Consider the following 13,885-nt stretch of genomic DNA (forward strand, 5'->3'; position numbering starts at 1 on the left):
GGGAAGAGATAAAAGAAAGTAGTAAGGTCATAATGATATTCACTTAGATGCTTCAACGTATGTGTTATATTTTTCTTTTTTTCCAAGCTTTTTATTGTAAATATATGCTATAGCTCCAAGCAGTGAATGTTTATATTTAATCATCGCTGCCAGAACAGCGAAGTCAGCTGTTCATTTCTCTTTTGGCCATGGAAGGTTATACCAAGGATCACATTACATAACCTCACCTAGAATGGTACTGGGTCTCTCTGACACCCTCACTAAGGATGAGCAAATAAAGGGGGGACCTCGGAATACTTCCTGACACTTAACTAAAACATTTGCTTTAAACTGACAGTTAAAACAGTTCAGAGCAATAGATAGACAGTATTATTTGTGGTTGACCTACCTTAGTGCAGAAGTTTGCTGGTGGGGAGACTTTTCAGTTGTCCTATAAAGTGATCTCCTCTATGTTCTTTCCCTTGCCAGTGATTACATCAGAAAGGCAATGTGGAGTTTGAATGTGCCTTAGAAAATCCCATTTCCATTCTCAGTGCTCAGGTAGTAAGAAGAAGGTGCTTGTGGGTGTAAGGTACTGATGAAAGATCAGATCACATCTGATAGAGCAGAGCCCCAGATGAGCAAAGCATGTAGAGTGGGAGTAGGATGGAAGGAGTCAGAGGGTTTGTGACTAGGAGAGATGACAGCTCCTCTGTATACAATGAGAAAAAAAAATCCACCTTCCCAAGATCATCACAAGCTCTCGTTTAGTCCCAGCTGCTCTCTATAACACTGTGCCCTGGTGCCCTCTAGTGGGATTTTTCTAAACAGGCACAGGACGGAAATAAATCAGACAATTTGTGTTGTTAAGAAATTAGAAATAGAGAAAAGCACATGGGGTTCTTCATAATGTCTGAAACCAGCCAGCTGAGTGTGATTTGGAGCTGGCGCTTGGCTCTCAGCAGTTAGCTGTCCCATTTACCAACATGCCAAGAGAGAAGGGGGACTCACACTGTAAGCAATTAATCAGCAGTTAATAGGAATGTTCAGCGGTACATAGTAGGAATTACAGGAGCTTAGTAACAGACACTTTCTGGCAAATATTTGCTCTTAATTTTTTTACATCGTATTAATTTATTTTTATTTATAACTCTCTTTGGTAAATAAATGCCACTTCGAATTCATTTAGAATAAAGTTATACTGGCAACAATATTGTTAAGCAAAGCAAGCACAGTCACAATGTTTTCAAATAGTAATGTAATATATATTGTGCATACTGACTATTTTCAAGCCTTATAAGCCTTAAACTGTGCAAACATCTGAATGCACCCAGCAGCACACATTCCTATTATATTTTATAATGTACAGTGATACTTCGCAGGTCTCCTTATCAGATACTGTGATGACTGTATTTATTTCAAATGCATCTAATTATATGCTGTACATGCTGCCCAAAGATACCCATATTCTCCAGCTGATCGCTGGTCATGAAGCTCTTATAAGATGAAGTATATTGTACATGCTAATCTGTTCAGCTCTCAGTACTGTAACACTATTGCAATATATAAATGTTTGTGTGTATGGGACCTGTTATCCAGAATGCTCGGGACCCAGGGTTTTCCAGATAAGGGAACTTGGGGATGTCCATACCGTAAAGCTGCTAAAAATCATTTTAACATACATTTAAGCCAATAGGATTGCTTTTGCCTCCATTAAATAAAAAAAGTCTGCCCAAACTAGAATCCATGATTGGACCTTATTTATTATTAAAAATAAGAGATATTTTCTGGCTTTTTCCCAAAAAGTCAGAATTTTTTGGATTTTTACCCAAAAAGCCTGAAATAGTCCGATTTCGGGCAAAATCCAGCACAGACAACAGAAACTTCCAAATGGGATAGGGACCTTTCCCATTGACTTATATACAACTTGGGCAGGTCTGAGATGATTTTCGGAATTTGACGTTTTCCATACTCGGGGTATAATAAATCTCGAAATATTCAAGTTTTTTTTTGTTCCACTAAAAATTTGGAATTTATAGTAAAAAAAAACAACTTTTTTTGCATTCGGACTTTAATAAATAACCCCCTTGCACCTAGGTTGTATTTACTGAATGAACCAAAAACTGAAGTTTAAACCTCTATTACATGCTTCAAAAAGTGCACGTTCTGTACCATGACATAAAGCTGTTATTTGCAAAAATTTTTATTTTACAATAGCATTGTTTATCAGGCAATATCTACCCTAGGAATTGTAATTGCTCCGTTTTTTGTCACAGACTAAAAATTGTGCAATTTTTTTATACAAGGCAATTAAATAGTTAAAGTAAATACCTTTCGAATTGGGTTTTATTAGATAAATGCAAATATTTGCAATGGAAAATGTCTTTACGTGTAGGAAAAGTATTCACAATGCACACACTTTTTCCATTAATGACTTCTGTTACATTCCCCACTTAGTCTTTATTAGGATCCCAGAAACTGCTGTCACTTCCGTGTTATAAATGTGTAAAGGGAGGGCGAATGGAACAAGGAACAGCAAAGCAGTTTTACTCTACCTACAGTACATAATGGAAATGGACTTTGGTATATTATGCAGTTTCTGCAAATGGTAATGATACCCCTATGGAAGTGGCAGTGCAAGCTAAGATATTAGTATAATGAAATATCACTACTGTGAAAGAACTATTTTTACAAATACAGGGATCATCAAAACAGCATTAACTGTTTATCTCCATACTAAGACTCCAAAGGCATTGCCAAGCTCTTTAATCTTTCAGCAATTTCTGTATTAAGTGAAATAACTGCTTTTATTCATGCTTGCTCTGTGTTTGGTATGGAGAACTACAAGATACACAGGATTGGTCTTTAAACTGAATAAAGTTTCCATAGTCTGCAATAAGGTAGCAGAGTGAAATATCAAGATTTTTCTTTTACCCACTGTTTCTAACACATACACACCACCCACAGTGTGATAGAAAAACACCACGAAAATGCAGAAACAGCCCAGGAAATGGCATGTTTCGGGACTAGTTTTTTTCAGTAATTTTTAAGGTTTCTATAGTCCCTCTGCTACAAAAAATGTACCGGTATTAATATTCTTATTTAGGGACATATTTATCAAGGGTCAAGGGTTTATAAAAACTCCCATAAACTCCCAAAACTGTTAATTCTAAAACAAAACCAACCAATTTAAATTTATTTCAAAATTCAAATTTTTTAAATTCGGGTGACCTGCAAACTCGAATCAAATTTGAAAAGAATTTGATTCGAGGTTTTGTTTTTTTCAAAAGTCCACCAAATGATTTCAAATTGATTGTAGGAGGTCCCCTATAGGCTAAAACGTCAATTCGACAGGTTTTAGATGGCGAATAGACAAATTGGAATTCTTAAAGGGACAGTACATGTAAACTCAAATCAACTATGGACTATTCCCTAGTTGAATTACACTAAAATAAACTCGAAATTCAAATTTAAAAATTTGGATTTTCAGTTGGACCCTTGATAAATATGCCCCTTAATGTCTAGAGGTTAGTTGAAAAAATACTAGGATGCTCAAGGATAAATCTAGTTTAGTATTAATACAGGGAATTGGTCTTAAAAATGCCATATTTAAGACAAGATGGAATTGTTCCCTAACCCTGGAATGCTGAAGAAGGCCAGAGATAGATTTTTGGATTTCCTTTGGTTGATCTAGAAGTGAAATATTATTATTATTAACATGTATTTTTAGAGGGCCAACATATTGTGCAGTGCTGGATAGGAACTGTATTAGCAAAGGGTTGCATGTGATGGGCAAAAGTCTCTTTTTAACCTTGTTATCAACAAAATGAAAGTGATTAATCTTCAAGTTTCAACAATTGAGCACACACCTTGTGCAAATTGATCGGGTGTGCCATACAAAGGTTTCCAAACCTAAAAGAAATATGAATAATAAAACTGTATGCGCTTCCCGTTAGCTAAAACACCCAAAACACTTAGGGGCACATTTACTAAGCTTGAGAGAAGTATTTGAAGTAAAAAAAACTTCGAATTTCCAAGTTTTTTTGGGGGTACTTTGACCATCGAATAGGCTACTATGACCTTCGACTACAACTTCGACTTCGATTCAAATGTTTCGAACTAAAAATTGTTCGACTATTCGACCATTCGATAGTTGAAGTACTGTCTCTTTAAAAAAAACTATAACTACATACGCCACTTTAAACCTACTGAGCTACAATGTTAGCCTATGGGGACCTTCCCCATTACTTTTGTAAGGGTTTTTTTGATCGAAGGAAAATCCTTCGATCAATGGATTAAAATCATTCGATTAGATTCGATTTTTCCTAAGATCGATTGATTGTAGTATTTGTGGTAAATCCTTTGACTTCGATATTCTAAGTCCAAGGATTTTAACTCGAGGGTCGAATTCGAGGGTTTACTAACCCTCGATATTCGACCCTTAGTAAATGTGCCCCTTAGAGTCTCATTTGGACTGAAAAAATATTAGTGTTCTTTTTATAGGATAAGGTTCTGCTGCTCAGTCTTACAGTAGATGTCTCTCTCTCTCCTCCCAGTGTTATGCAGCACTTCGTCAACCTCCAAAAGAAGACAGAAAGAAAACACAATTGCGCACTGTTATGTGATATAGACAGATGCCCTGCTTAGTTATTGGGATAGGGGCATAATGGCAATCTACTTATCCATAATAGAAAGAGGAACAAAAAGATTTGACCATGCCCATTTTATGGCCTCACTCCTAAATACCATGTCTATTTTACAAAATTTGGCAGGTTATGGAAAGTTTGAACACATTTCTGGGGGTTTAGGACCATGTTTTATGTGTTATTGCAGTTTTGCTAATTAATGTGAAATTGCCCTCTAAGCTTTAAGTCACAGTTTCCCCAAGAGATCTGCTTATCTTAAATAGTTACAATTGTTTCTTTGCTTATCTTATATTGTTACAAATGTATCTAAGTGCACCTGTCAAAAGCATTCTCTGCCAAAATCATCTTGTTTGAATAGGTTTTAAAAATGTAACTTTTTCTGGCTGTTCCGTGCAGGAGATCAAAGTTAAAGTCGGGACATTTCAGTAACAATCCTGGACTCCGGGCTGAGCTGTCAAAATCAGGACTGGCACACAGAAAAACAGGACAGTTGGGAGGTATGAATTATCTACCATGCAAGCTCAAACATGAAACAGTGTTAATCTCCCTGTTTGCCCTGTGTAACGGATGAAATAAAAAAAAAAAGAGATTTTAGTGAATAAAAAAAGAGGAAAAAGTGTGTTAGGCACAAGCCCTATTCAATGAGCTCATGTTGAAAAGGAGGCATATTGTCCTTTTAAAAGTCACATGATACAGTGGGGGTAGATTTATATTTTTTGTGGCAGCATTTTCTCAGCAAAATTCTGAATATTTTTTCATCAACTCATAAGTGCAAATGATGTTTAAGAGAATTTCAGATGTTTTTAAAAACCTTAATAAATATGTGGCCGCATTGAATGGGTGGGCATTATACAATCGTAGTTTTTATCAATATAGTAACACAACAACGACTGTCTGAATTCATTTTGATTTGCCACTGCTTGGCTGGCGTTATACAGTTAGTTTACAGGAATATGTTAATACTGAATTCACTTGGGATTGCTAAAGATAGCTGGACACCCATGCTTTAGGGCAGGAACAGCAAAATTTTAAACAAGCACATCTAGGAGTTCAGTGACAGCAGAATAACAGCAGAATTACAACACACATTTCAGTGACTTATTCCTTAGCAAGGTCCCTTTTTTAAAACAGACGTCTGCTTTATTGTCATCCTTTCAAGCACTAGTTAAGGCAATTTACATTCACACCATTGGAGAGGAAATATGTTCTGCTGCCTGCAGATTAAATGCCCATTTCCTTTCATTAAAAAAATAATATGTGAACAAGACTTAATATCGTTAGTGTCACTTTGCTCTTTCTGTGCTACCTCGGGGCATTATTATTCTTCCATAACAATGATAATAATGGTGTGTATTAATGACAGGCCACAAGCTACGCATATTAATCTTTGTTATATTCTACTAAAGAACATAGACAATCTGATGCTTGATTTTTCTTGTTTTAATTTATTTGTCGTACATTTGGGGGCCGATTCACTAAGCTCGAGTGAAGGATTCGAATGAAAAAAATTCGAATTTCGAAGTATTTTTTGGGTACTTCTACCATCGAATTGGTTAAATTCGTTCGAATTCGAACGAAATCGAACGAATCGAACGAATCGAACGAAAAATCGTTCGACTATTCCACCATTCGATAGTCGAAGTACTTTCCCTTTAAAAAAAACTTCGACCCCCTACTTTGGCAGATAAAACCTACCGAAGTCAATGTTAGCCTATGGGGAAGGTCCCCATAGGTTTGCTAACCTTTTTTTGATCGAAGGATTTTCCTTCGATCGTTGGATTAAAATCCTTCGAATCGTTCGATTCGAAGGATTTAATCGTTCGATCGAACGAAAAATCCTTCGATCGATCGAACAAACGTTTAGCGCTAAATCCTTCGACTTCGATATTCGAAGTCGAAGGATTTCAATTCGAGGGTCGAATTTCGAAGTATTTTTAACTTCGAAATTCGACCCTTAATGAATCTGCCCCTTACTGTTGTGAGATTGAGCAGCATTATGTTCATGTACTGCATGTTATCATTATAACTACGGTCTGTATATAAAAAGACATGGCTGTAAACTCTAAGGCAAACAAACACATACAAAAAAGATAAATAAGACATTAGCCATTAAAACAAGGGTCTGGAGAATATTCATTTTGATAGCTGATATCTTCTCAGGGACAACAATGGTAATCAAAATAATTTCCTCTACTTGCTGCAACCTCCCACTTACTGAAATAAGAGATGATCTCTCAGTGCAGACACCTTGCAAGTCAGTGACACCATACAGAGAGCCTGGATGAAAACTGCCACTTTTACAGATTATGTCCATGCTCAAATTTGTTTCCAGAAGGTTCATAATAATATAATGAATGTGAGGGGCTAAAGAGAGACATCCATTTCTTGGTCTAGTCAAGATTCAGTCATAGTTCTGCTTTACCTATGGGCTGGTACAATAGTGCTATGCATGATATTCAATGTTTATAGCCAAATCCTTTATTAGGGTATATGGCCTTCAACATTTATGCACAAATAAGTTCATCATTATTGCATTCCCCAAACTTCAAAATTATCATTTTGAAATGACTGAAAAATTGCAGTAAAAAAATAGCTTGTGAATCTTCAAAACTCAAATTTTCAAGTTTTAATTTTCAAGGAAAATCATGAAATCAGTATAAAGAACAAAGAACGGTTGCTGAGTTTGTAATTGGCTTGGGAACCTCTGTCTCACATGACAGTGGCACAAATTTAGGATTCCATTATCTGAGTCCATTTTAAGCAAATCATTCTAATTTTTATAAAAAAAATTTCTCTTCATCTGTAATGATAAAAAAAAGTACCCTATTGGGTTTATTTAGGGCCCGATTCCCTAACTTCGAGTGAATGATTCGAAGTAAAAAAACTTCGAATTTCGAAGTGTTTTTTGGGCTACTTCGACCTTCGAATGCGACTTCGACTTCGAATCGAAGGATTCGAACTAAAAATCGTTCAACTATTCGATAGTCGAAGTACTGTCTCTTTAAGAAAAAACTTCGACCCCCTAGTTCGCCATCTAAAAGCTACCGAAGTCAATGTTAGCCTATGGGGAAGGTCCCCAAAGGCTTTCCTAAATTTTATTGGTCGAAGGATAATCCTTCGATCGTTGGATTAAAATCCTTCGATTCGTTCGATTGTAAGGATTTAATCGTTCGATCGAAGGATTATTCCTTCGATCGAACGATCAAACTATTTGCGCTAAAATCCTTCGACTTCGATATTCGAAGTCGAAGGATTTTAATTCCCAGTCGAATATCGAGGGTTATTTAACCCTCGATATTCGACCCTTGGTGAATCGGCCCCTTAATGTTTAAATTACTTTCATTAACCTAAAAGGGGTGGTTCACCTTTGAGGTAACTTTTAGTATGTTATAGAATGCCCAATTCCTAGAAACTTTGCCATTGGTCTTCATTATTTATGTTTTTTTGTTTTTTTTTACCTTGGTATTGCTTCTTTCCAGCTTTCAAATGGGGGTCACTGACCCCATCTAAAATGCAATTGCTCTGTAGGGCTACAAATGTACTGTTATTGCTACTTTTTATTACTCGTCTTTCTATTTGGGCCTCTCTTATTTATATTCCAGTCTCTGAGTCAAATAAAAGCATGGTTGCTGGGTTAATTTGGACCCTATTCACCAGATTGCTGAAAATGAAAAAAAAGCTAAATAACTCAAACAATTACAATTAAAATGACAAATTTTCATACTTAAAGTTAATTTAAGTTGAAAAACCCATGTAAGGCATGGAGACGGTCAGACTGGAGCAATGGGGGCCCACCGTAACTACCACATGAAGGGCCCTCCAGGCAGTCACTAGGGGCCCCTCTTGGCTTTCCTCTGCATGCCTGCGTGAACGCTGTTGCGCCTGCGCCAAGGCACAAGTGTTGTTTTTAGGGAGCGCCTGATAGGGGGAGATGGTTTGCGCCGGTGGGGTTTTTCCCTGGTGTCCCACCGGCCCAGTCCAACACTGGGCATGGAAAAACCTAAGGTCCCAAGTATTTCAGCTTATAGATCCTAGACCTATATGCGCTTGCATGTAAAACTTTTAATGTATTTCCTAGATACTATCAGAACAAAGAGATTTATTAGGCCAGAATTTCTATCAGTATTCATGCTTAATCTGTCCATATGCCCTTGTACAATTGTCATGAGAATTTATTTTTCATTCCTCTTATTAAAATGCAGATTGGAATGTTGAATAGCTACTGTGATCTCTTTAGGTTTTTTTTTTACCAGTGTGGAAGGACTTTTTTAAGTTTCACTTAACAGATATTAAGGGCAGCATGTATGTATACGCTCAGCACATTACATGAGTATTGTGCTTAGTGATAGACAAACCTGGAAACAAGGTTAGTATATTGATATATTGATTGTTTCAGCGGGATAACTACACTACTATTCTATCATGATCATAACTTTAAAATTATGGCCAACACATATGTGTTTCAATGAGTTACATAGTTAATTTTGGATGAAAAAAGTCCCACCACTCTAAGGGGCACATTTACTTAGGGTCGAATATCGATGGTTAATTAACCCTCGATATTAGACTATCGAAGTTAAATCCTTCGACTTCAAATACCGAAGTCGAAGGATTTAGCGCTATTCGTAAGGATTTTAATCCATCGATCGAACGAAATTCCTTCTATCAGAAAATTGCTAGAAAGCCAAGGGGACCTTCCCCATAGGCTAACATTGTACTTCGGTAGGTTTTAGTTGGCGAAGTAGGGGGTCGAATTTTTTTTTTAAAGAGACAGTACTTCGACTATCGAATGGTCGAATAGTCGAACGAGTTTTAGTTCGAATCGTTCGATTTGTAGTCGTAGTCGAAGGTCGAAGTAGCCAATTCGATGGTCGAAGTAGCCAAAAAAAACTTCGAAATTCAAAGTATTTTTTCTTCTATTCCTTCACTCGAGCTAAGTAAATGTGCCCCCTAAATGTCCCCTTGTTTATCTATAAAGGCATACCTAGAAACTGTCTAAAGGTGCACACCATAAGCCTCGTGCCAGTAAAAGTAGTAAGGATAATTGGATAATGGAAGATCACTAAATAAACCAATCCAAAATAAACCAAAATGTCTCTCTTTGCTTAATGTTTTGGTCCCCCTCGGGGGCCATTTTTATTCCGTGAAAATATAAAGACAGACACGTTGGTTTATATACACATATTTATATAGACCTATTAATGTTCACGCATATATATAACAATATAAACACATCCATATCCAGAAACTCGTTATCCAGAAAGCTCAAAATTATGGAAAGGCCATCCCCCATAGACTTCATTTTAAGAAATGAATCCAAATGTTTCAAAATGATTTCCTTTCTCTCTCTAATAATAAAACAGTACCTTGTACTTGATCTCAACTAAGATATAATTAATCCTTATTGGAAGCAAAACTAGCCTACTGGGGGTTATTTAATGTTTACATGATTTTCTAGTAGACTATGAAGATACAAATTACGGAAAGATCTGTTATCTGGAAAACCCCAGATCCAAAGCATTCTGGATAGCAGGTCCCATACCTATACATAAGTAACGATAGATCTTAAGATTACTATAGCCTAGGTCCTAGGATAATATGCTTGTCCCAGAAGTCATGTAAGTAGAATGTGCCATCGCAACATTACCTGGAAGGGTATTCCACGACCTCTTAGAGGCACTTATAAACAATCCGTCTTCCTTTTAACCATGTGGGATTGATATCAGTTATCAAACATAGAAGCTGTTACATTTCTTAAAACTGAATAAAAATATATAACACTACATTTAAAGGCTCATTTATCAAAGTTCGGATTTCGAATTCATGTGAATTCTTTTTACTCTAATAAATTCTAATATATTCGAAATTCGAATGGGAGGTTATTTAAGAAAAAATTTGAACGAATATAATTCAAATCGAATTTGACAAAACTCCCCCAAAAAAACTTGAATGTCAGGAAGGCTATTAACATCTTCCAATGGGTCACTGGACCTCTGCCATTGACTTCTAAATGAACTCGGCAGGTCTTTGGTGGCGAATAGTCGAATTTGAATTGTTCCCAGTGTCCAGGTTTATTGAATCTCGAAATTCGGCTTTGTAATAGGTTGGATTTTTCATGATTAATTTGATGGAATTGGTTAATTTTGTAATAGGTGTTCTATTACTCCCATTCTATCCTTTTTTGACCACTTTGATATAAACACAATCCTTTGTACAGATCCAAGTGATTGTCTTTTCTAGTCAATATCTGTTTTGAATCATACTGTCATTTAAAATATTTTGTTACTTAAAAAACAATATGAAATGTTTTGTTAGGCAGTTCACTTTTCTAAACGATGGATTTACTTTGCTGCTGGCAATTTTCTTTTTTGCATGGGGGTATCTGTTTTATTGCTACACACCTTTTTTCTGTTCTTTCTAGCAAACAAAAACAAAGTTGAACGGCACTCTGGGTCACAATGCTTTGTTGTAGTTAGCAGAGTTTGCTACAGGAAGCCATCAACCTGACGCATTTCAGGCTACGTCCTTAGAATAGTTACGATCACATGAGATCATCAGCAACACTGCCCACTGCTGCATTTAAAACCAATGCATATAACTTTTATTTATTGTTCACCTTTAAATTCACTTTTAGTATGATGTAGAGAGTGATATTCAGAGACAATTTGCAATTAGTTTTCATTATTTAGTGTTTTTTTGAGTTATTTAGCTTTTTGTCAGCAGCCCTCCAGTTTGCAATTTCAGTCATCTGGTTGCTAGGGCCCAAATTAACTTAGCAACCATGCACTGATTTAAATAAGAGACTGGAATATGAATAGGAGAGGGCCTGAATAGAAAGATGACTAATAACAAGTAGCAATAACAATACACTGTAGATGTTACAATAGAAACAATAGAATTTTACCTGTATTTGTTGATTCAACACTAACAATGACCAATGTTTGGGTGCCTTCAAAGGCGCCCAATAAAAAATTTCTGACTGGCCCAATCGATGAGCCAACTGATATCCAAGTTTTCTGTTGATTATGGTCCGCTCGTCTCCCAACATACATGCATCAAGTATCGCGCAAAAATTAGTTTCGTACTGTATTATTGCTGCGTCTATGGCCAACTTTACAGAGTATTTGTTTTTTAGACCCCTATTTCAAAGCTGGAAAGATTCAGAAGAAGAAAGAAAATAATTAAAAAACTATAAGAAAACAAAACAATTGTCTGCCCTTGAGCAACTTCACAGATCCAATCCCACTCCCGTAACACGTCGGCAACTACAGGATTTATCTACAGAATTGAAAATGCTGCAGCTTCGAGAAGCTGACGTGACCATAAGACGGGCAGGTAAAGAAAAATGGGCAACAAGTTTGATTCAAAGTTGTATGTTTATTATGCGTGTATGAACAAATGTGAACACAACAGTCCTTCTATTTCTAATTTTCCTTTTGTGTTAATTTTTGTACTTGTTTTGTTTTGTGAAAAATTCAGAAAGAGTGTATTACAGTACCTGTAACAAAAATGAAAAGATATATAAAAAAAGACCACACCAATAGGAAAAGACTATTTTGCTCTAGGATACCTGCTACTGTCCCACAAGACAAAGTTGAATCAATTTCTATTTAAGCTCATAAACATTTACAACCTTGTTGTTTGGGATGCTTGTGGTTGGTATAACAGTGAGAATATAACAGATAGGCTGACCTTACCAGGGCCCACATCAATTGTCAATCAGGCCCCTTCAGACTGAGTCAGCACTTTATTGACCTGTGTATGGGGCCTGTCCAGCAGCCAGATGTCTATTGAACAGGTTGGAACTCCTATAACTAAGGATCACATTAGACCACTGAGAGATTCCCCCAGGAGCTCCCATGACTTGGATGATTTCTGTTCTCAAGCTAGCCTTGGTCACTAGTACCCTCGCCAGGCCTACAGCACAGAAAAACTAAGAACTACTCATACAGCCAGGCTTTTCTGTGCTGTAGTGAAATTAAGCTATTTTAAATGTACAGTATACGGATATATTATTTGGGTCCATCATGTACAGTAAATCATGAATTCAATTCAAATGAATATAAAGTAGTAAAGAGAATAAGTCACACAATGCTGATAACCCATGAGATAAATTTTTCTCACTGAATTGAATCTGGCCCATTGTTATGTTCTGCATTTAAATGCTCTCCCATAGTGTAACATCGATGCTGCACTGCTGAATTCTTTTCATAAACACAGTAGAATTCTGTACAGGTACAGGACCTGTTCTCCAGAATGCTTGGGGTTTTAAGGATAACAGATCTTTCCGTAATTTGGATTACCGTACCTTAAATCTACTAGAGAATCATGTAAATTTTACATAAACACAATAGGCTGGTTTTGCTTCTAATAAGGATTAATTATATCTTAGTCTGGATAAAGTACACGGTGCTGTTTTATTATTAAAAAGAGAGTAATTCTAAAAAATCTGGATTATTTGGATAAAATGAGACCTATGGGAGATGGCCTTCCTGTAATTCGGAGTTTATATAGGATTTCCAGATAACGGAAACCTGTGCTTGTTATGTACGAATACTCAAAGCTGAAGTTGCTTTAACACATTTTTCTGATTTTACATTTTCTCGAATTTTGCACCATTTTGTTCTAATCATTTATAAAACATAAAATGGGGGGTTTACTGGATTTTAGCAATTACTGGAAAATGGTAAAGGAACACAGAAAAGGCATGACAATCAGGGTAGAAATAACACCAATGTACAGCAGGGCAAAACCACTCAGCCAGGTATATCTATCAATGAATATATCAATATATATTTATATATATATGAAGGTATTCTTTCACAGTAAATATATATTATAGATATAATGCCTACCTTAATAAAGTAACAACCTGTTAATGTTTCTAAAACTCAATAAATCCATGATAATGTGCTGTCATAGTTACACTTTTATTGTTGAATAATGGGAATGAATTTGCCTTATACATATATACATACATACATACACATACATATATACATACTTTATATGCATATATATGCATAGTGAAATAACCCCAGGCACTGTTATTTGGTTCCATATAAATATCAAGAGAAACTACAGTAGACAATATATTTTTGGGCTTTCTTTAAATTATAAATATTTGGAGAATAATTTGGTGAAATCTCAACTGAACCAAAAAACACAGAATAAATAATTTCCTTGCTGTTCCCCTTTAAAAAATCTATTTGTCTATGTAGCAGTGATTTCAGTTAGCTGTCATGTGAGTAACTGTCATT

General features: G+C 36.0%; 1 protein-coding gene across 1 annotated transcript in view; it reads right to left on the reverse strand.

Moving 5' to 3' along the window:
- cpne4.L (copine IV L homeolog) overlaps positions 1-512 on the reverse strand; it is a 198,815-nt gene extending 198,303 nt beyond the window's left edge. Inside the window, exon 1 of the mRNA XM_041566046.1 lies at positions 389-512. The gene's annotated coding sequence lies outside the window, so the exon portion shown is untranslated. The remainder of the gene's footprint in view (positions 1-388) is intronic.
- Between the last annotated feature and the right edge of the window lie 13,373 nt (positions 513-13,885).

The sequence above is a fragment of the Xenopus laevis genome, chromosome 6L, assembly GCF_017654675.1.
Source record: "Xenopus laevis strain J_2021 chromosome 6L, Xenopus_laevis_v10.1, whole genome shotgun sequence".
NCBI lineage: Eukaryota > Metazoa > Chordata > Amphibia > Anura > Pipidae > Xenopus > Xenopus laevis.